At 37.7% G+C, this 25,035-nt stretch overlaps 1 long non-coding RNA gene across 6 annotated transcripts in view; it reads left to right on the top strand.

The window, feature by feature from the left end:
* Positions 1-25,035, top strand: part of LOC138146092 (uncharacterized) — a 193,383-nt gene that overhangs the window by 95,197 nt on the left and 73,151 nt on the right. For all 6 annotated transcript variants that reach the window (XR_011164390.1, XR_011164391.1, XR_011164394.1 and 3 more), the window contains one exon: positions 11,108-11,722. This is a non-coding gene — a long non-coding RNA (uncharacterized lncRNA). The remainder of the gene's footprint in view (positions 1-11,107; positions 11,723-25,035) is intronic.

Below are 25,035 nucleotides of genomic sequence, written 5' to 3' on the forward strand. Positions count from 1 at the left end.
TTAAAACTGCTTCTGATGCCTGAGAGTAATAGATGAAACAGCTTTGTCCAGGTTGAGCAGAGTCTCAGAAGAAGAGCAGGTGACATGGCATGGCTTATTACTAAAGAGGCTGGAGACATTTTGGCCTGAAGTTGATAGCTATGAGGGGCCCTATGCATTTGGGCTCTCCCATTCATGTACCTTACTCCTAGATTTCTATAAATGTGTATTTAATCTCCTCTCTCCTCACCTATGTTCTATACTATATGCATTTGGTGGGAGAGTGTGGTATAGGTTTATGGGTTGATTATTATGTTTTGATTATTCCTGCTTTTTGCCTTTACTGATTAAATGTTATATTATGATTAGTCTTGATTTTTTCCTTTTTGTTTAATAATGTTTCATATTTAAGAGTTAATAGTGACTTTATATATATATATATATATATATATATATATATATATATATATATATATATATATAAATGTGAAGCACACTGGTAGGGTCTCAGAAGCTATAGTTGTGCATGTAGAGATACAAAACCCAAGAGTAAGATGAAGTTGTGTCATGGTCATGGATATATCCCACCTCTGGGATGCTCTTATCTTTGACTTACCAATGTAAGTTCAGGTATGTAGGTTAGGGAGTATCAGCCATCTAAGAGACACAGAGAGACATATAGGGGTATGGGAGATTTAGGTGCCAGATAAGATGCCACACCCATTCATTCTTGAACTACAATCCAATGGCTAGGCAACCCTTTAAGTCTTTCCAATTTTAGATTTATGATCTTATGATTAGATGGTCACTGAAGTCTCTTTCATCTCCAGATCTATGAACCTATTCTTATGACCATGTGAATTATTCCTACTTTCCCATCATCATCCAGAGCAATTAAAATCGCTTTAGAAATGAATCCTCAAACTTTGATCATATAGAAATTTAGCTGTCTCTTAGTAAATGAAAGTTTCCTCATCATACTGGGTCTAGATACTTTACTTTATGTTTTTTAATCCAGCAAGGAGTACATGGAATCTAATAGTACCCTTGATGTAAACAGATGGCATAATTTTAGTCATTATGTATTTATGCTACAACATTAGACAGGCCAAAGGGAGCTATGTGCCAGTGCCTGAAGGAAGTATTTGTACAAAAACAAAGAATAAATCCATTTCACTGTCAGTCACATAGAAGGGTAACTCCAGGCAGTAGAGGATATTTGATTGGGAAGACAATATAGACCATAAGTTTTGATATGTAAAATATATTTGAAAATGACATATATCTTTATGTGTTCATTTTCCCCCAATTTCTTCTGATTAGCTTCATTTCCCCATACTACTCAGACAAGTAGAATTTATTAGTCTAGAATTTTGATAAAATGTGAGTTCTGTGAAAGTAGATTTTTAAAAAATTATTATTAATTTGGGTTGGTGCCTGAGCTCTGCCACCTTGTCATAGATAAAAGTGAAGGTGTATTAGGTTAGGTTGGAATGTAGAAGATTTCTAGGATAATGCTGTGTGTACTGTTATCATTTTGCAGATATTTTACTCTGAGGAAAACCTTGCCTCAGATACTCATTAGCCATGTGACCCTGGACAAGACATGTAACATCTCTGTGTCTTTTTTCCTCATGTATAAAATGAAGGGGTCAGACTTGATGATCTCTAATGTCTTTCCAACTCTAAATCTATGACCCCATGAATATATCCGAGTGCTGAAAGGATCGAATGACTGAAAGAGCATATGGTGTTTTGCTCTCTGAGAAAGAGTTGATCTTCAGACTTCTAAGGATTGCTATCCACTGGCACCTACTCTCTCTCATACACCCTGACCTATAGGGCATGCTCTAGAAATACAGGAAAATTGTATTCAGTTTTGCTGTTGCAATCTTATTATATTACTACCCTGTGAGAGGCAGCAGGATGGAGTGAAATGGTGACAAACTCAAATAGAAAAGAGGGCCGTGGGGCAGCTAGGTGGCACAGTGAATAGAGCACCGGCCCTGGAGTCAGAAGGACCTGAGTTCAAATTCAGATTCAGACACTTGACACACTAGCCATGTGACCTTGGGCAAGTCACTTAACCCCAACTGCCCTTCCTCCCTCTCCAAAAAAAAAACCAAAAAAAAAAGGAAAGAAAAGACGGCCACTAATCTGTACATGACCATCCCTATGAGTGCATATTGACTTAGTTTTTAAAATGTAATATTATTTATGTTTTATTGTATTATAATTTATTTTGTTAAATATTTCTGAATTACATTTTAATCTGGTTTTGACAATGTTCAGGAGTGTTTTGGGTCACATGCTTTCTGGAGATGTGTTCAATGCCTCTGCTGTAGTAGATTGCTAGACTTGGAGTTTGAAAGAACTGAGTTCGAATCCTGTCTCAGCTATGTTACCCTGGACAATCAGTCAATTAGCAAGTATTTATTAAGCACCTACTTTGTGCCAGTCATTGTGCCCAAAATTGTGATCAGAATGTAAGTGAATGGAAAATAAGAACAAAGAATGAAAGAATCCTTACTCCTAAAGAACAAGTACATAGAAAAATATAAAGCTAATAAATACAAATAGAGTTGGTGCAGTTTTAACTTTACACTGCACTAAGGTTTTTGGAACACTCATGTATGGAAGGCAGTTTGGGAAATTGGGGGTTGAGGGATCAGGAAAAACTTCATGCAGAAGATGATGCCTGAATTGCATCTTAAAGGAAAAGAGGAATTCTATTCTAGGTATAGTGGAGAACCAGTGTAAAAGAAAAGAAAGAGAGTGTGAGGAACACAGTGATAGCCAATTGGTTGGAGAGTAGAGTGTGCAGGGAGTGATGCCCATTAGGCTAGAAAGATAGGTTGAGAATAGATTGTAGAGAGGTTAACCTCTCTGTTAGGCATAGGCAGCCAGGTGGCTCAGTGAATAGAGTGCTGGTCCTGGTCAGGAAGATCTGAGTTCAAATCTGCCCTCAGATATTTACAAGCTATGTGATCCTGGGCAAGTCATTTAACATTCTGCCTTAATCAAATAGAGAAGGAAATGGCAAACAACTCCAAGTATCTTTGCCAAGAATGGTCCAAGGGATCATGGAGAGTCAGACACAATTGAATGCACAGCAAACCTCTCTGTCTTGGTTTCCTCATCAGTAAAATTTGGGCGTTGGATTCAATAATCTCTATGGTCCCTTTCAACTTTTGGGTTATTATCCCATATTTAAAACTTTGAGTAGACTCTCATCACCTATGGAATAAAAATCAGACTTCTTGGCTGGTCAATCAAGGCCTTTTTTTAATCTGGCTTCTACTTCACTTTTGAAATACATTATCTCCTGTGACTCTTCCACAAAAGCCCTCCGTTACAGTCAGACTGTTTTCGTTGTACCATGAATATAACTTGAATCTTTCTGTATCTATGTCATTGCAAATTATTAGGTTAAAAAAAACCCAAACCCAAAACAAACAAACAAACAAAACCAACAACCAACAAAACCAAACTGGGGCAAACTTTTACCAATTGTAGCCTATTCTTTTTCCACACCCTGGTGTCCACTGTTGATTAATAATGTTTTTCTGCATTCAACACTCTCCCCTCCTCTTTCCTCCTCTCTCCCCTCCCATTCTCTCTCCTCGTCTTTTTCCTACTTCTCTGTCTCCTTCTTTCCTCCCTCTTCCCTCTTTCTTTCTTCTCTTCTCCCCTTCTTCCCCCTGTTTCCCCTCCCTCTCTCCTCTTGACCTCCTATTCCCCTTTTCCCTCCCCTCCATTTCTATTTCAATTAACTGACAGCCATACTACGTTTGTGAAATGAGGCTAACTGTATCCTTTCATATTTCTACTGGATCTGTGGCTATTAGATTGCCAGTGAGTTTGGAGGTGGCTCCTAAACATCATCCCTGTCAATTTCTAAACATCAGGACAGGCAGAGTCACAAACTCTTTCCTGGTTTAAGAAAAAAAAATAGATTTAGTTGAACAGCTGTTGCATTACCTTCAGGCAACAAGATTGATGAAAAAATGGATTTCACAAATATACCCTTCTGCCCTGGGACTGAAGGAAAAGCCCGTCTTCTATCAGGCAATCATGTTCTCTGAGTTCATTTTATGTGCTATTGTATTAAAAGCTAAGCTTGATCCAGACATTTGTATGATCAGAAAGATACTATATCATAAACCCCAAATTTGATAAAATCCTAGACAAAGGAACTAATGTTTTGGGGCAAGGGTCCCAGCACAGTTCCAAATAGTATATTGCTAGAGTCACAGAAGCTGGAGGTAGACATGGTGAATGCTTCAACATGTTCTAGTTCAAACCCACAAATCCTATTCGTGTTAACACTTATCTTTGTGTAGTGAGCTAGCTCATCCTCATTCTATGGGATTTTTCCTAATTCTAGAAATGTTTCAGGTGAGAGCATCTACATCTCTAAGTCAACCAGTCACTGATTTGTCAAATTCCTCAATTTGCTCATTACTATACATAGCATGGGCTTAGCATGTTGAGAATGATAATGATAATGTAAGGCAGCTCCCTTTCATGTCATTGATTTATTTATGTTTTCAATTAGTCTTTTTAATGAACAGAAATCTATTTTCTCCTACTGATAGTCCCATAGCGAGAAAAAATAGAAAAGCAAATTTAGAAAAAAAAAACATCAAAAAAGAGAATGACAAATATCAGTGGTTAAGAAAAATAAATACTTTTGTTTGCCATATTCAAGAAGTATTTTTCTCATTCTGCACCTCTTTGTATCAGCAATGCCATATTCACAATGCCTATGGAGATTACAAATATGCTGATATAATTATCCATCACAAAATACATCATGCTTGCCATATGGGGGAACAAGCTAGAAAATTTATTAAGATACCAAAAGACTGAGTCCCAAAACCAGAAAGTGAAAGCCATCAGAGTAGTTATGACATTGTCACAGGTAGATAAAGTAGAAAGCACCCACATTCTCAAGCCTTTAAAACAGAACAGGCTACCTCAGGCAAAGTCCTCCTCTCCCCACTCACAGCAACCACCCAGGGTCCAGGAAGCGTGCTCCCAGCAGCTCCGGCCCCTGGCAGTACTCAGCAGGAGTCCTTAGCAGAAATTCTGGCTGACTCAAAAAGGGCTTCGCGCTGCTGCTGCCGCTGCCTCTGCTGCTACTGCTGCCGTTGCCGCCACCGTTAGGCACTGCTGGAACTCTAGTTTTGGCTTCCACTTCCTCTTGCTCTGCCCCTTCCTGCTACATCAGCAAGTCCAATAGGGCATGGAAGATCTTTAAATCCCATAACCCTTACACTCTTCCATTCATCACCTCTCCATCCAGATGTGCTTTCCCAATCAGGTCTCTGGAATGATGCATAGTCACCGTGTTTGTTAAAATTTTTGTAGCTTTCAATGTTTGTTTTCACACTGTTGTTGTCATTGTATAAATTGTTCTCTCGGTTCCTTTTATTTCATTCTTCATCACTTTATAAAAGTCTTCCACATTGTTCACTTTTATAGTATTGACACTATGGTATTGATTGTTATACTAATTCTGCTCCTTTTACTCTGTATCAGTTCATATAAGTCTTCCTTTTCTCTTTGAGATCATGTATTCCTTTTTCATACAGCACAGTGATATTCCATCACATTCAAATACCACAATTTGTTCTGCCATATTCCATCTGAGAGGCATCCCTTTAGTTTCCAGGGGTTTTATTTTTGCCACCATGAAAAAATATGCTGTAAATATTTTTAAAACCCCAAATTTTACAGATGAGAAGAAGGCAAGAGTAATTATATTAGTTAGTGGCCTAGCTAGGATTAGATCTCAAGCCTCCAAAGTTCCCATATGGATTGTTGCTACTGCAACTTAGATAATAATAATGATGTTATTATAGGTCACATTGATATATTTTTATAGTTACAGACTGATTTTTGCGTATTATCTATGTGGCTTAGTGGATAGAGTGGCAGGCCTGAATCTTTCCTTAGACACATTAGCTGTGAATCCCTGGGCAAGTCACAAAACTTTACTTCAGTTTCTTCATCTGTAAAATGGGAATTATAATAGATTCTACCTCCCAAGGTTGTTCTGAGGATAAAATGAGATAATTTTAAATTACTTTAGAAACCTTAAGGTGTTATTTAAATGCTAGTAATTATCATCGCCGTCATCATCGTCACCATCACCTTATTTCATCTCCACAACAGCCCTGGGAAGTATGTGGTATAATCATTTTTCCCATTTCACAAGTGTGGAAACTAAGACTTTTAGGTTCATGAACTTAGCCAAGCTAAGAAGTGAGAGTCTGAACTTGTCTCTGGATCCATTTCACTCTATCATGCTGCTTTAAATGCATATGTAAACACAGATCAATTGGTCCTAAAATTTGTATTCTAGAATACTATATTGTATTTATTTTATCGTATTACGTATTTTATTATATAATTACATATTTATTGTATTACATATTACATATTTTATTATATAATATTCCACATATATATTCCACAACACTCATAAAACTCAAATCCAGGCGATCTGGCTTAAAGCTTTGTTGTATACTAGCTATATTACTACAGGCAAGTCACGTTGCCTTTCTGAGACTCAGTTTCCTTATGTGTAAAATGAGAATTATAACACTTATAATTCTTGCCTTAGAAGGTTGTTGTGAAGAAAGTGCTCTGTGGACTTTGATGTAGATTTATAACTCCTTGATTTGGGAAGGCCCTCAGAGGCCATTTATAGCCACTCAATTGTGTTAGTAAGCCTAACCAAGAATCCCCTCCAGGCCACTCCTGACAAGATATAAAATGTGAGCTATAAAAGTACATACTCCATTCCTCCAGTGATGGTAATATGATAGTTTCCTATACAATTTAATTCTACTCAACGTGGATTTATTAAGTGCCTACTATATTCCAGACACTATATTAGGCTCTGGGATACAAAGATTAAAATGAAATAGTACCTACCTTCAAGGAACTTACATTCTGCCTAGGAAAACATAAGCGTTATTTTATTTTTGCACATAGACGAAAGACAAAACATTTTATGCCTCTAACATATGGCCCATGGGCCTAAAAATTTTAGCCTTTTTTTTACCTAATTGATTAGCATTCATGAATTATCTGGTCAATTAGGGTCAAACTACCTATCCCCCAATGTTGTATGTATTACTTTCCTTAGATCTTGATATCTTCTATTTCTTGCATCATAATAGCTATTCCCAGTGTCCTTTCCCTCTCCCTGAAAACCATTTCATATAACAAATAATATTTCTTTAAAGAAGAAAAAAATCAGCATAAGTGATCAATACATTGAAAAAAAAATTGGAAAATATTTGCAGTGTGTAAAAAGCTGTCAACCTCCCATATCCATCAAGAAATGGATTGGGGGGGGGGTGTGGCTGGCTGGTGCAGTGAATAGAGCACTGGCCCTGGAGTCAGGAGGACCTGAGTTCAAATCTGACCTCAGACAATTAACACAAAAACTAGCCATGTGACCTTGGGCAAGTCACTTAACCCCAATTTCCCTGCCCTCCCCCCTCCAAAAAAAAGCAAAAAGAGAAAGAAATGGATTGAGACTGTCTTCTCATATCTCCTCTTTTTAATTAGACTTGGGTTTTTTTTTTTTGCTTTTTGGAGGACAGTTGGGGTTAAATGACTTGCCCAAAGTCACATGGCTAGTTTTTTTTTTTTGTGTGTGTGTGTGTTAAGTGTCTGAGGCCAGATTTGAACTCAGATCCTCCTGACTCCAAGGTCGGTGCTCTATTCACTGCACCACTTAACCGCCCCCGAGACTTGTTCTTAATAATTTTGTTATATACTAATTTTTTATTTTTTGTACATAATTGTTCTTTCCATTTGCATTGTTATAGTTATTGCATATATTGCTCTCTTTACTCTGTTTACTTCATTCTGCATTGGCTCATGGAAATTTTTCCATGCTTCTCTGTATTCATCACATACATAATTTCTTACAGCACAATAATGTTCCAGTACATTCATGTACACAATTTTTTTTAGCTATTTCCTAATCAGTGGGCATCTACTTTTCTAATTCTTTGCTATCACAAAAAAAGAGTTTCTATAAATATTTTTATGTAGATGGGGACTTTACCCTTATTAATAACTTCCTTGGGATATAAGCCCAATAATGGAGTCTCTGGTTCAATAGGTATTGAAATTTTCATTACTTCATTTGCATAATTCCAAATAACCTTCCAAAATGGTTTCATAGCTCCACCAATAATGTATTAGTGTGCCTATCATTCCACAAACCCTTCAACATTGACTATTGTCATTTTGATCATCCTTCTCAATTTGCAGAGTATAAAGTAAAACCTCAGGGTTTTCTTGATTTTCATTTGTCTTATTATTAGTGATTTGGAACATTCTTTCATGCTGTGAATGTTTTAGAATTCATCTTTTGAGAAGTATTTGTTTATATCCTTTGACCACTTATTTTTTGGAGAATGGTCATTTTTTTTTTAAAGTTCATAGACTCCAGGTTAAGAACCTCTGATATAGATGATGTATAAAGTCTCCTCCAGGTCAAACATTCTGTGATTTTGTGATCCTCATCCCATTTTGAACTTCTATATTATTTGTTTCATTCACTAGATATATTACAAATGGCCTAGTGACATCATAGTAAGCATTGGCACATAGTAAATGTCTAATAAATATGCATCCATCACTTGTCTGTGCTGTAGAGCTATACTTTGTTTTCCTGTTATTTAACTTTTCATTCACTTGTCCATGTCTTATCTCCCAACTAGATTATAAACTTCTTGAAGTTGGGGACCATTTAATACTCCTGGAATATATGATAGCATACACTTATCTTGGAGTCATAAGGGTGAGGACTGAACTTAAGGTCTCTGATACTAATTGGGTCACCCTGGGCAAGTCACTTGATCTCTCTGAGCTTCAAATACTATTTGTATAAAATGAGGATAATTATACTGCCTATCTGACGAGGTTGTTATAAGGAAAGTGCTTTGAATAAAAAAGTGAGTTAAAAAAAAATCATTGATAACTTTTGTTCTTACATCACCTTCATTTTCAAATCTATTTCTTTTTTTTTTTACAAAAATAGGAATGATAATAAAAGCAGTTCAAGAAAACTAATCAATCAATCAACTGAGTCTGATAGTATATGCATTTTTCCATACCCATAGTCTCCCATCTGTCCAAACAGAAAAGTGATTTAAAAATCCTTTTATTATGAACTTAATGATCAACAGACACAATTTGATATTTTTTTTAAAATGGCTCATATAAAACCATAAACTATAGTTACTTACATCTTAAAGCACATATTAAATTTAATGTAGTAGCAAAACATTGCCCATTTATGTCCTCTTCTGAACTTTTTTGGTTCTTTTCTGTTTGCTTTTGTTTTCTATTAATGTCCTTTCCTTTCTTTTAATTTTGCATCTTTATCACTACCCATTAACTCACTCCACAATCTCCATCTAACTCCCAAACAGAAGCTTTTTCTTCTCACACTCAAGTAAAACAAGTCCACACTTTGGCTAATATACCTATGGTTCATAACTTTTCTGCCAAGAGGAGAATAGCCTCACCAGTTTTCTGGAGTCATAATTTATCCCTGCACTGATATGAGCTCTGTACTCTTTCTTTTACAATTGTTTTCCCTTAAAAGATTGCTGTCATTACATAAATTATTCTCCTGGTTTTGGTCCTTTCACTCTGCATCAGCTTATACAAGTCACCAAGGTTTCCCAAACCCATAATAGCATTTCTTAAAGCATAATAATAATATCCTCTTGCATTCAGAACTACTCTCTGTTCAGCCATTCCCCAGTTGATGGACATCAACTTTGTTCCATTTGCTTGCTACAACAGAAGGTATTTTTGTGCATATGGATCTTGGGCATCTTTGTGGTTAGTGCCTAAATGGTAGTGATGGATCAATGGGTATGAACAGTTTAGTGACTAGAAAAGTGAGTTTTCCTTATGTTGCATCCCTTTCCCACTCCAGTTTCACCTTCCAAAGTCTCCCTGTATAATCAGTGTCTCTTACTGTGCTATACTCTAATGCACTAACAAACTGAATTTACATTGAATTCACTAAACCCTGAGTCTGGGCTTGGTTTGGGGCCTTTGCAAATGAGATCAGCAACATTCCCAGGATCCTTGAACCTCCATGCACCATGACGCTCCAAGGCCTGAGCTGAAATGGGAGGCCTGGAAGTAAAGCTGAAAGGGCAGTAATGAAAGCCTAATGCTAATAAATGCCCAGGCTATGGGCATCTGAGCCTCACATAGTGTGATGTATATTTGCAGTAGCCTCCAATGCCCTTTTCAGCACTCTCCTCACAGCTCATTGGTGAGTAATAAGTCTTGACCAGTATTGGTCTCTGACACAGGTAGTAAAATACAATCTAAAAAGCACCCAATGGAGAATAAAAGTCAGCATCAGGACAGTGTGGATGATTTCTGAGGCAATATCTTTCTCATCCTAGATGGCCAAGTACAGGATCCAGGGGGCAGCCATTTTGTTCATGGTATAAATTACAGACTGGGTAAAATTGCAGCCTGTTTCCAGGGTGTATAAGCTTGCAAAGAGTTGTTTTTTTTAAAGGAGTTTTGCTAGTGATGACCCTCAAACTAAATGAACTTGCTACTTTGCTTATTCATGATGTGAATCCCTAGATACCAAAGTGTGTTCATAGAAGGGAGACTCAGAGAGTGATAGACAAGAGGTTATTTGAATGAATTAGAATTGTTGAGTTTGGAGGAGAGTAGGATGTCACAGATACAATTACTGTCTTCTATTTTTGAAGGCCTATCATAAGGAAGAGGGTATATACATATTCTGTTTCAGAAGGCAGGACTAGGGCCAATTATGAACTGTCCAGTACTGGAAACAGCTGCCCTGCAAAGTAATGAGCTTCTCACCACACTTCATAGGAATGTAAGATGAAGAACTGGAAGGGACCTAGTCTGAGCTCCTCATTTTACAAATGAGAAAACTGAGTCCCAGGCAAGTTAAATGGGCTAATTAGTAGCACAGATGAGATTAGAACAGAGTTCTCATAACTTTCAAATCCAGTCCTCATTTCACTAAATCATCTATAGTTCGATGTCTCACTAATTTCTTTCATCATTTCTTATTTTGCTCCAGGCTATGTCAGTTGCTTTATCTATCCTCCTATGATCATACCCTGAATGAATATACACTTTGGATGAAGATGAAGATTAGCACGAGGATGGGGATGGTGTTTAATCCACTATGATCACTCTCAAAAGGTCCAGTTTGATCCTTACCCAAGAGATTGGATGATCTGCATATATCGAGAGGTTACCCTGTAGAGATTAGGCAAGTTAACAGTGACTCAATGATATATTGCTTTGCAGCAAATGAATTTGGTCCTAGCATTTCTATTAAACAACATGGAGATAACAGAAACTGATTATCTTCTCGAAATATTCAGAAGTTAGAAAAAAAATACTTAATGACAGAAAGAAAAAAGCACCCTGAGGTGCAAGGAACAGGAGGAGTGACAAGGATACAAGCATGGAGATGGAAGAAACAAATAGTCAAAGTAATTTGTTTTCTAAGCAATCAAGCCAGGACCCAGTGACATGCCTATTGATCTCCTGTTTTCCTCTGTGGGGGAAAGAGCAACAATCCACAGCCTGGAGGAGCAAGAGCTGGACAAAGAAGCCTCTTAGTTATGGCTGCTGCTCTGGCCTGAGGATTTCTCCTGGAGTTATAACGGATGAGTTCTTGGCAGGGGTAAGTAAAATCTGTCTCTAAATGTTTCCAAGCCCAGCAAGTGGCTCACAAAAAAAACTGCCTTGCAATGGAGCTTCCTTCCTATCCCTACTGAGTAAAATGGACTGGGATATTCAGGTAAAGAAACCACTACCTTATGCCTCTTGTAAGAAAGGCAGCAAGATATAGTTGAAAGAACACCACATCTGAGTCAGAGTACAGACATGCTGGTTTTTCATCTGATTATTACCACCTGTGTGATGATGGGATCCTAACATCAGATTTAGAGGCCCTTGGTTCAAAACCTACATCTGTGATTCATTAACTGCACTCCTTGGACATGTCACTTAACCAGATGGAGCCCGAGTTTCCTTATCTGTATTATGGGGTAGGACTAAGCAGTGTTTAAGATCCCTTTTAACTATAAATCTATGACCCTATGATTGCTCTTTGCCTCAGTTACCTCTTTTAAAAAATGAGAGGTTTTAATACCTCTTAGTAGAAGAAGTGAGTCCACCATTTTGGTGGATACAAAATTGAGTGTATGTTGTCAAACATGGTTGCTGTATTGGTTTTGCTTAATTGTTTTCCTTTGTTACAAGGATAAAGTCTCTTCACACGGAGGAGGCTAGGATGCTGTCTCCAGGAGTCATGATATGTGTAATGGAAATGTCTTGGAGAGACTGTAGATATGCTCTAATTGTTCTGGTTGGTTTAGCATGTGGTGCATGGGAAGCTTTTTGTGCCTTCATCAGTTTTTGCCAGCTTTTCTTGCTGTTTTCATTTTGGTTTTACTCTGGTAATATGGCTACACAGTGAGTGACAATATAGAAAAGGTAGAGACAGAAGGAATTTATTTTCTCTGAAACCATGCAGTCTCAAGAAATGGACCTCTGTCCCTGGCCTACATATTTGTTGTTTTCTGTTTGGGATCAAGGAGGTGGAACCTCCAACCTAGTGAGCTTCCAAAGGTCAGGAGGGCACTCAAGCAGCCCAGTATTCTGGAGTCAGGGTTTATAGCCAGCACAGCACATATGCTCCAAGGAACAAATTGCAGTCTTTGGGAGAGACCACTGAGGACCCAGTCCAGAGATGGCTGAGATAAGGACTTTTCCAGCAGCAATGACACATTTGGACATGAACAGTGGTTCATAGGAACTGAGTGGAATTAATCAGACAGAGGTGGCATAGTCCCAGAAGTTTATAGTAAGCTAGAACCCTACAGGTTCAATGGGAAGATTAAGGAGAAATTAATATGGCAACAAAAAACATTAATAAAACAACAAAAAAGGGGAAAATAATACTTGAAAGACCCAACTCACAAGATAAGACCATAGTGCTTTGTTCACTTTAAAGTGGATATAAGGAAAATTTGCACTAAATTGAGTAAGCAGTAGAGAATGAGTGTAAGCTCTTGTGCAAGGGAGTGACACAATGAAATAAATGGTTTATTATTTTTTACAATGAGTTTTCTTGTTTATTATCAACTTAACAAACATGTTTCCATTTACAGAGCAGAACAGAAAAGAGCTATGTGTATGAAACTCTGAACTCCTGTTATGCAGGTATCTATCTATGTACATATAGATACATATCTATACATACATACATATATTTATATCTGTCTATATATAAAAAGTTACCACAATAGTAACCAAAGTGCCCTACTTTTTTGTATCCTAAGATATACTTTTTTTTTTTTGGAGAGTCCAGAGAACTTTATGTCTTCCCATGAAGGAACTGTAGAATAGTGCCAAGAGCAGGGGTCTTGGTGACAGGAGGCTGTGAGTCCTGCCTTCACTTATTGTTTTTAACTTTATTAATTAATTTAATTTTAGTTTTCAGCATTCACTTCCACAAGATTTTGAGTTCCAAACTTTCTCCCCATCTCTCCCCTTCCCCCACCACAAGATGAAGTGCATTTTGATTACCCCTTCCCCCAATCTTCCCTCCCTTCTATCACCACCTTTTTTTTTTTGCTTTTTTGGAGGGCAGTTGGGGTTAAGTAACTTGCCCAAGATCACATGGCTGGTTTGTGTGTGTGTGTGTGTGTGTGTTAAGTGTCTGAGGCCGGATCGGAACTCAGGTCCTTCTGACTCTGAGGCCAGCACTCTCCTCGCTGTGCCACCTAGCCACACCCCCTTCTTTTATCCCCTTCCCTTCTATTTTCCTATAGGGCAAGATAGATTTCTATATCCCATTGCATGTATATCTTATTTCCTAGTTGCATGTAAAAATAATTTTTAACATTTGTTTTTGAAACTTTGAGTTCTACATTCTCTCCTTTCCTCCCTACCCACTCACCCTCATTGGGAAAGCAAGCAATTTGATATAGGTTATACATGTGTAGTTATGCAAAACATTGAAATAAATGTTTTAGGATGATTAACTTTGTGGCAGTGTTTAGAATGGATGAGAAGGGTAAAAGACTGAAATCTAAGAAACAAGCTAGAAAGTTGTGGTAATTCGGATATCTGGAGAAAGAATCTCTACTAAGGAGATAGCATTGAGAATGGAGAAGAAAGGGTGAATTGGAGAGATATTTAAATGAAAGAAATTATAGGACTTGGTTCTGACTGGCTATGCAGCATGAAGGACAGGGAAAAGTCAAAGAAAACTCCAAGTTTTTAGCCTGAGAGATGTGAAGAAGAGTACTTAAACTGATTAAATTTGGATAATTAAAATCACAGGATTCCAAGTGCAGCCTTGGGGGCTCTCTTTTAACAAGGTATCTCCCGTGAATATATTAAAATTGAACAGAATTCCTTGAGAGGTCTAATAACAGAGATGATTTGTTTCAATAGTATCAGCACCAGGTGATCATACAATATGGAGACAAGCTCTCTCAAGCTATTCAGCAGTGTCATGAAGAATGTCTTTTGCTAGGTTTGAATGAAAACTATTCTCTCTAGACAATCAGATTGTTCACAGTCTCCTGATTGTCTTGCCTAGCCAGACTATGTTGGGAGCGTTGTGTTAGTTTTGAAAGGCCACATTTTAGAAAAGACCTAGAATTCAGCAAAAAGCTTGGAGAAGGGCAGGTGGGATGGTAAAAGACCTTGAGATCATGCTATCTGAAAACTTGTAGGAATTTTATCTGTGGTACAATAGAAAGAGTGTTGGACTTGGCATCAGAGGATCTGGTCTCAAAATCTTCACTCTGCTACTTATTACCCATATGATTTGGTCAAGTCATTTAATCTCCTTTGGTCTCAGTTTCTTCATGTGTGAAGTGAGGGGGTTGCAGTAGATGGCCTGAAAATCACTTTTAGTCTTAAATATCACATTCTATGATTCTGCAGTAGATTTGACTTGGAAGGTTTCCAGATAACACTCATTTTCAGATGACATTGTGTTGATCTCAATGAACCATGGGACACTACAGGGCCTCATCAATAAGATCAATTTTGAGGTCATTCAAAAGAGATTAGATTAGTCATTTAAAAAGAAAAAATCTCCAACTGGATAGAGAATTCATATTACCTAGATTATGGCATGCAATTTATTGGGTTAATTTTTACACACACATACAGACACACACATACACATCTTAGGCACAGTGTAGATAATATACCAGTTTAAGAATTGAATAGGAGGAAGAGAGTAAACTGGATTGCAGTTGTAAAATTGCAAAACACTTTCAATTATCCCAAGATCTGTCTGCAGCAAAATGGCATCTTTTTTTTTAAATGTCAATACTCTTTCAGTGTTACTATATGACTAGGAATCTTTTATGTGAGAGTAATACTATGCTCTTAAGCAAACCAAAACTGTGTTTCCCAAGGACCAATAAAAAAATGTAGAGTGGGTTTAGGCTGAAGAAATGCTATAGATGTCATATATAAGAAGTGATCAAAAAGATCTTATCATGGATATTTATGACTGCAAACAGAGATGGGTTGGTTAAGTGATGAGATTAAGGGATAAAAGATGAAAAGTCTTAGTGCTCCATTGGTATAAGCGAAATAAAAAAAACACAATAGACCTCTAATAGGTTGGATACATAGACATAAAAAGAGGCACTTGGTAAGGTATATGGGTTGTGTTTACCATGACATTGATGAGATCAGGGTTCCTTTGAAATATTGAAGTAAGTGCCACCCATGCACTTGGGCCACTCATATTTGTAGCAAGGGCTAGAAAACTGTCTCTAGAAGGTCTGAGAGAGGCCTGGCAAACTGAATGCACAATGAGTAGGAAAGCCAGGCCCTGAACTAACCCAATATCTTATCTAGCCAGTCAAAATTGTCATGGCTGACTTAAAAGGGTAAGATCTAGAAGGAATGATGTAATCAAATAAGGGCAGAAGTCCACTGGGCATTTATTTGTATGGGAGACCATGGACAAGTGTCAAGATTTCTGTGATCTTTTAAGTTCCTCCTTTTCTATTTTCATCCTTAGAACTGGTGCTTGTAGTGATTAATGGGAAACTTAAAGAAGGGTTGCATGCTGACTTCACTATCTATTATGAGGAGATTGGTTTTTCTCAGGTTCCAGTTAGTTTATATTTAGTTTGTCCTGTGACTGTGTTAAGCATGACTGTTCTGTACCAGGAGAACACTGTACACAGTAAGAGTAATGTTGTAGGATGATCAGTTGTGAATGACTTAGCTATTCTCAGAAATAAAATGATTCAAGACAATTCCAAGAGACTCATGATGAAAAATGCTGTCCACATATTGGAGAAAGAACTGATGGAGTCTGAATGCAGATTGAAGTATACTGTTTCTCACTTTCTTTATCTTTTTGTGTTTTTTCTCTTTTAATCTATTTTACACAATTGTACATATATAACCTGTATTAAATTGCTTACATTATTAGGGATGAGGAAGGTGAAAGGAAGGAGAAAATTTGGAACTCAAAATTTTTAAAAAATAAAATGTTAAAAATTATCTTTAAGTGGAATTGGGAAAAAATAAAATTCCTTTTCAAAAAGACTGACCTTTCTGTGAGGAGAATAATGGAATACAGTTTCCCCACTTATGATGAAAGACCATAATGGAGTGGACCTGTTGTTTGTCCTTCATTCTCAAAGAAGACCATGACATAGGAAAGTCATGCCTTGACTTTAAAGTGAATTGAATTTAAGTGAGGGAGGGTTTGTCAGTCACCAGCTTTATTCTCTCCTCCAGAGTCATCTGGGATAGAGAGTACCCAGCAGGCATGCTGTTCCTGGAGTTGAAACCAAGCAGAAATAAAGAGAGTATACTCCAATTTTATTTTATTTTTTAGATATGACCCAGCAAAAAGGGAAACTTGTTGGACTGAAGTAGATTTTTCTCCTTCAAAACAAGATTTAAACTAGTACAGTTTGGTTGTGGAATTTACCAAACATTTTTTCTTTTTTTTTCTTGGAGGGCAATTAGATTTAAGTGACTTGCCCAAGGTCACATGGCTAGTTTTTGTGTTAAGTGTCTGAGGTCGAATTTGAACTCAAGTCCTCCTGACTCCAGGGCTGGTGCTCTATTCCCTGCGCCACGTAGCTGCCCCAACTTACCAAACTTTTAAAATAATCTAGGTAACTGTTCATTTTTAAAAATAATACTCAAATTTTATCCAATTCTTTCTTTTCTTTCTTTTTAATTTTAAATTAATCTAGTTCATTCAGCTCCTCTTTGCAACCCGTGAGCATGGTGGTAATTTAGTGATTTTAACTTGTCATCTATCTTAATGTTCAGTGTTAGCAAGGGGGATATTTGTGCAGGGGAACTAATTTGACCAAAAATTCCTCAAAAGGAAGATATTAAGGAATTGTTCTATTTGTTTTCCTGAATAAATTAAAAAAAAAGCCCCTGAATAGATCTGATTGAGTTCTAATAAACAAAAGTGTCATGCCTTAAAAAACATATGAAGAAGCTTGAGGGTATGTTGTGAACTTGTTACTCATCATGTGAGGCTTCTTTTCTTGCACCTCATCAGGAAAAGCCTATATTTGTGGGAGCACAATTCAATTTAAGAAACATTTATTAAGTGGCTTTATCATACAATGTACTTTGCTAGTCTCTAGGGTTTTAAGCATGCATTCGTGTGCGCACACGCACACACACAATTTACTCTCACGAGTTTTTTTATCTAGGGAAGGGGTATATGAGTTCATAATAAAAGGGAGAATGGGATAAGGCAATGGTGGGGACCAAACTACTAGGAAAATTTTTAGAAAAGGTGACTAATTTTCCTGGTAGAAGGGCATGGGGCATGTCTGGAAGGTTTTGTGGAGGCAATGGTTTTGGAGCTGAGCTTTGTAGGAAGTGGCAGGGTAGCTGTCAATAGAAATGGGGGCAAGAGAAGTGAGATGTACATTCCAAACATAAAGGATACCTTGAGCAAAGGCATAAAGACATTAAAATAGGGGATAAAAGTGGGGAATGATACAGCCAGACACATTTATTGAGCACTTATCATGAGCTGATCACTCTGTTAGGCAGAGGAAGGGAGAATGATACAAAATTTATATAAGACAATCCCTTGTCTCAAGGAATTAGAAATCTAGTAAGAAGACAGATTTCAAACATAAATAGATTAAAAAGAAATCATCATTTCCATCATCAACAACAACAACAAAATTTTAGACTAATGGTGTTTGAAATGGATGGGAGAACGAACACCCAAATGGAAATGTCCTGTAGGCCACAGGAGCAAAGATATGGAGATCAGAAAGGAGGTAAAGAGTAGAAGTATAAATTTTCAAGTCATTTATTTAAACTGTGGAAATTGACAAGGGAGAGAGTAGCTAGCTAACTAGCTGGAAAAGACAAAGGAGGCCAGGACAGAATATTCAGAGAGACTCCATGATAAGGGGCCAGAAAGAGGATAATGAACAAGTAAATAAGACAGAGGAAGAAGAGTAGTCAGACAGATTGCAGAAAACAGAAATAGGAAAGTAGAATTTCTCTTAAGTCAGAGAATTAGAAGGTATTCAGTGGAATAGGGTGGTAAAAATGGTTAAGAGCTGTATATAGGTCAAGAGAGATGGGGAGTAAAAACAACTACCAATTATATAATGCTTTAGAGTTTTGTAAATTACTTATATTATTTCATTTGATCATCACAATACTCTATGGAATAGGTGCTATTATTTTCTTTTTATAGGTAAAGAAACAAAGGCTGACAGACATTAAATGACTTATTCTGGGTCAAAATTTGAACTCAGGTTTTGTTTAGTGGATAGGATACCATACTTGGAAACAAGAAGTCCTAGGTACAAATTCTAACTCAGCCACTTACATGCTCTGTTGCAGTTTCATAATGTGTGGTGGTGAAACCATCTCAAAGAATTCAGAGTCAGACTACCTCTAATCCAAGAGATTGACACCTCTTATGAAGTGGGCTAAATTCTAAAAGGAACCAGAAACTTCAAAGAAAGCAAGATGGATTTTTATAGGATAAAGATGCAATTACACAACAGAATTATGAATATTAAAAAGGCAGGAGGGATTTGTTAAGGGATTATAGGGGAGGAGTCCCAGTTACAGTGGAACTGTGCATGTCATTACCCACAATGCATACAGAAAAAACTCATTGGGGGTTATGTATGTATGATAACGATATTATAATAAGCCTCTGTCATAAATTCACCTAAAGGACAGCTTTTGCTAATACTGTGCAGGTGCCTACTTAGGGAAAGTTCCTTTTATTGTTTTGGGGTTCACATCCTGCTTGTGCATCCTGGTGCTGCTGCTTTCTGATTGGCTGAGTATTGTGGTCCTCTCTGAGACTAGATGGATATGGTTGTGGTTGAGTGTATAGACATACCTGCTGTTTCTGTGGGGAATATGAGGAATGGATCTGGGGAGCAGTGACTAGCTAGAGGCAGCGGCTGGGATCCCATCACATGGACACACTTGCTGTTCTGTGAGAATAGGAGTTCTAGGACACACCTGTTGTTCTAGTGAGCAATGGGATATATATGAAGAAATTAGTATTTTAAGTATGTGTGTGGGGGTGGGAAGTGAGTGGCTAGGTAGTGACAGTGGACCTGCTGTTCAGTGGGGCCTATAAAGAAGTTAGAATATTGGGGCTAGGGGCAGCTTTATTAGGATTCTACCAGCTCTGTAATCCTGAGTAAGATGCAACTTCTCTGTGCTTCTGTGTTGTCATCTGTAAAATGATGATTTGAAGTCCATGATCTTTAAGGACCCCTCCATTTCTAAATCTATGATCCTTTGATTTTCTAGAGTCCAAGCTCAGTACTCTATCTGTTCTATCTGTTATATCTCCCAGCTGCCCTCTCTGCACTCTTTCCTAACTCCAAACCCCAGAATTTGACCAAAAAAAAATAAAAAGGCATTAGATTTGGTGATTATAATGCCACTGATAACACTAAGAGGACTCTTAGTAGAGAGGTATGGGTGGGAACCCGAGTGGGAAGTGAGGAAATAGAGGAATCCATAAGGCATAGGTGATTTTTAAAAAGGAGTTTAGTAGGGAAGAGGAGAAGAGAGATGAGATGGGATGGTAGCTGGATAGCACAGACATGGTGAAGACTGACTTTTTAGTATTAAGGATGTCCAAACATGTAGGTAGGCAGAGGGATAGGAGGCAATGAAGAGGAAGAGCCTTATGATGCTTGAGACAAAGAAGCTAGATTGTAGTGCAAGGCCCTGGAGAAGAATGGAGGCAATGGTGTCATAAGCACATGCAGATGTTTATCTCTCTTTCTGTGACAGGAGAGGCAGATGAGAGAAGCTGAGTGTACTGTAATGCCAAGCAAAGGCAACTTCCCAAGGTTCAGAATACCAGCATAGGTGCTCTCCATTTTATTCAGTGACAAACCAAGAACAGAGAAGGTCAAAACATGACATCATTCAAAATACAGCATTTACTAAGTGTGATTAAATAATCTCCAAGTACTACCCCACCCCAGGACCTTCCAATAATTCAATCAACTACAAAGTCCCTGTTCTAAATACTACTCCACCTCTAGGCTGTACCTTCATTTAGTCCACCACAAAGCCCCTCTTCTCAAATGGAGATTAGTTTCCAATCTAAGTAAAGTACATTCATTTGGTCAACCATAGAACACAAAAAGGTCAAAAGTTCCCCACCCTTGGATCTCAATTGAATCTACCCCAGAGTTACATCAAGCTTAAACACAGCACTTAATACCCAAATGGAGGTTTTTCTTCATCTTGACACGAGGCAAGTTCTCAGCAATCTTAGTTCCTGGGGAGACAAGGCTTAGGAAGGCCACAAGATACATTGCCAGTCCCTTCATTAATTCATCCTCTGTCTATAGAACAGTCCTAGAACCCCTGAAAACATTAGCAAAGCCCTCTCCCAGGATTTCTGTAAACATACAACAAGAAAATCCTTCTTCAGGGCTTCTGAACCAACAGAAAGGTTCCCAGACCCCTGCAACAACAGCACTGTCCTTCACCAGTGGACAGTATTCATTCTGTCTGCAGGACAGTCTCCAGACCCCTGCAACAACAGCACTGTCCTTCACCAGTGGACAGTATTCACTCTCTGTCTGCAGGACAGTCTCAGGGTTTCTTAACCAAAAGTCAAGTTCCAGGACTTCTTCAACAACAGGACTGTCTTTCACCAGTGGACAAATCTGGCAAAACAACATCAAAACAGACAGACAAAGTACCAGCAAAACAGCCATGTCTCCTCAGTCCTTGGCAGCTCAGGGGGCAGGTCTCAAAAGTCCAGGGCAATTCAAAGTGGCACTCAGCAATGCTCTCCGTCTCTCTCTGCCTCCACGAGGTTCCAAAAAAGTTCTTCTGCCTCTCTCTTGTCTCTCCAAATCTACGTCACCAGCTCCTCCCAGTTCAGGACTTTCTTTTCACATCAACAAGTCTATCCCACAGGCGGGATTAACAAGCTCTGGGTTTTAACACAATCAGTTTGAAAACTAAGCCAATACAGAGGGAACTTTAATTGCCATTACTATCACACTGAGGTAAAGAAGAAATTGGGAAACATGAATCTGAGGCCCTAAGTCTAGATAATTCAGAAGATGGTGCTGCCATTTTTGTATTTTGGGGAAAATGAATTCAGTTTTCTTTATGCTAAGTTGGAGGTTCTGATAGTACATCCAGTTAGAAATACAAGATGAGAGCATGAGAACACTGATGAATAATTTGGGGTAGAGATGTGTGTGTGTGTGTGTGTATGTATGTATGTATGCACACACACAGACATTTTATATACACATCCACAGACACACACAAACATTTTACATACATATACACAGACATAAACACACAGACACACACACACACACACATATATGTATATATTTAAGATGGAGAGACTTAGGTATTTCTATTTTATCCTACAGTGAAGGAATTTCTATTTTATCCTAGAGTTATGAGGAACCATTGAAGATTTCCGAGCTGGGAAATCACCAATGCCTTAGGGAGATGGTTTTGGTAACTGTGTGGATAGTAGAATGGAGAGGGAAGAAACTGGATGCAGGGTAGGCTACTCCTATAATCCAGGCAACAGGTGATTAGTGACTGAACTGAGGTTGTGACTGTAAGAAAAGAAAGGGGATGGATATGAGAGGTGTTGTATAGATAGAACCTGTAGGAGTTAGCCATTGATTGGATATTGACAATACAAGATAAAGAAATCAAGGATGACTCCCAGGTTGAAAACTTGAGTGGCTGGGAGGAAAGTGGTAGCCTCAACAGAAATAGGGAAATTTGAAGGAAAGGTGTAGGGTGTAGGGTGAGGGGCAGAGATAATTATGATTTGGACATATTGAACCTAAAAGGAGATTCAGAAAAGTGTTTCCCAGGCAGTTAATAATAATAGTACCAGTGGTGTAGTACAGAATGCACTGACTATGATGTCAAAAGATATGGGTTCAAATCCTATTTTTTATATTTATGGGCTTGGACTAATCACTTAATCACCTTGAGCCTCAGTCTTCTCATTTCTATAATAAGGGGAATGTACTAGATAACATCTGAGGTCCCTTCTAGCTCTGAGCTTATGATATTGTTATCCTAATATGAGAGCCTTGGAGACCAAGAGGAAGAAAAGGATTGGATATATGAATCTGGGAGTTCTATGCATAATTATTTGGGAATAGATTGTCTATTCAGTGTGAGTGTGAGTGAGTGTGTGTGTGTGTGTGTGTGTGTGTGTGTGTGTGTGGTGAGACAGCTTTTTGTTCCTCACCTCAGGTCTAAATTTTGAGTAAGGTAGGGTCTCTGTATGTTTTCTGATAGGATAATAAATTATAAGGTAAGGATGCTGATAGGAAAACTTCAGGAAATGAGTGTTTGGGGGAGAATTTTAGTAGTTGCTGATACTTAAGAGATCACAGCTTCTGATAATTCTCCCCTTTCACTCTCCCCCAGTCCCTTAGAAATGCCCTTAGGAAAGGGCCTCTATAGCCAGTGGACATTTAACATGCTAGCAATTCTCAGGCTTCAACTCCTCTGCAGACTATGGACATTTATTTCAAGGAGGCATCTTGAATGCCCCTAGTCATTGTTGATGATATGGTCACTGTCCATGGTCCTGCAATACTTACCTGGAGTCTTTAATTCATTACCAACCTGTTTGTGGGCACAGTTTGCTCAATCTCCAACTTCTGTGACTATTTTTTGCCCCTTAAATGTGTATGGCAGCTATTATTAGCACTAGCAAAATGATCTTGTTCAAAGAATCCTCTCATATGGTTTCCTTTCTAATTCCATTTCCTTGGCTTTTAGAGCTAATAGAAACATCAAACAGATTTTTTTGTGCCCTGATCCACCTACCTGCCGGGCTCTCTCCAGATTCATTCCCTTTGGTTCATTTGCACTTTCTTCTGAGTTCTTTGTTCCTTCTGAGCAATGCTTATAGATGGATGCTGAGCTCTCTGTGTGGCTAGAGGTGAAGATGCAGGTGTCAAGAGGTGAGGTTCCAGTAGTTTTTGAATATGGTTCAAACCATTTTGCTTCTTTTGTTTAAGGGACATAAGACAAAGAACAAGCAAATCTCCTCTTTTCTGGCTTCTTTCTGATGTCAGGAATACCAAGAAGAGTAAAGCTAAGTTCCCAGAGAAAGCAAATATGTTGATAAAGGCCATATGGTGACCAGACTTGGACTTGGAAATCCCTAGTACCTAGTCCTATGTTTTTAACTTCCTGAGTACAGAGGTTAAAGCCCTCCAGCTGGGAAGAATATTGCATATTTCATTGACGTTTTCTGTGACCTCTTGAAAATCTGTTATTCTTCAAAACAAAATCAATTTTTCAAGACAAAGAAAAAATAAGAGATTTCATTCATTTATTTTATGTGATATTTAAAAATAAAATTATATTGCAAAATCATGTCTATTAAAAGAATGATTAAGAAAGGTCAGTGGATTCGTGTTCTTCCCTTCAGGACCATACCTGAGTCATCTCAGCTTGAAGAAAATATATTTAATTAAATGTACATATTCCATTTATTTTATATATGTATATTATATATAAATAGACTATTTTTTCTCTCTCTGTTCTTTTCTTCCTATGTATAGGATGGCTTAGGCATGGTCCTAATGGGAGGAGCATGGTGATTACATATACATGTATATACATACATTACTTATACATATATGCATATTTATGTGTATATACATGCATGTGTGTATACAAGATACGATGAATAAGCCAAGGTATTTAAAGTTTATCTCACTGGCAGGTACATATTGAGATGCATATTCCCCCTTCCTTTTTGGCTACCACCTCTGCATATCCAACTCTCTCAGTTTGCTAAGGTTATCTGCATGCATGTGTCTTGAAATTTAGTCTAAAAATTAATTTAATATTAAAAAATAAAAAATAAATTGCGTCTGAAATGCTTTTACTATAACTGTTTACCAGGAATATGAGACCTGAAGGGAGTGGTCCCATAGACCTGTGGACAATTTGTAATTTTCCATTGGTGTATGAGTTTCATGCACTCTCTCCCATGTCAGTCACATCACTTGATGACTCTTCTAATGAGAGAGATTGTAATCATATATATATATATATATACACACGCACACAAATAGTGTATATACACATTTTATATGTGTATGGGTGTGTATCCTCTACCCTTGTTTCACAAACAGGTATGATTGGTACTGATTTCTAATTTTGTCTTAAAAAATTTCTGTTAAAGATTGAATTCTGTTAAAGATTTATCTCTTATAAATTCTTATGGTTGACCTTGTCCTTACATTTCATGATATCACTTTGTTCCCTGAATGAGTTCTGGGACAACTCTGGGAGAGTGTGGCACAGAGAGAGTGACTTTTCCTTGTGCAGGTCTGGAATCTGAACCTTTCCCCATCTCAGCCCATCATTAAAGTGTCTTGTTTTATTCTTTCTAACTAAGGAAATAATTATAAGTCATTTTATTTA

The sequence above is a fragment of the Petaurus breviceps genome, unplaced genomic scaffold (assembly GCF_028583685.1).
Source record: "Petaurus breviceps papuanus isolate PSGF00001 unplaced genomic scaffold, PetGlider_PUasm1.0 90752, whole genome shotgun sequence".
Lineage (NCBI taxonomy): Eukaryota > Metazoa > Chordata > Mammalia > Diprotodontia > Petauridae > Petaurus > Petaurus breviceps.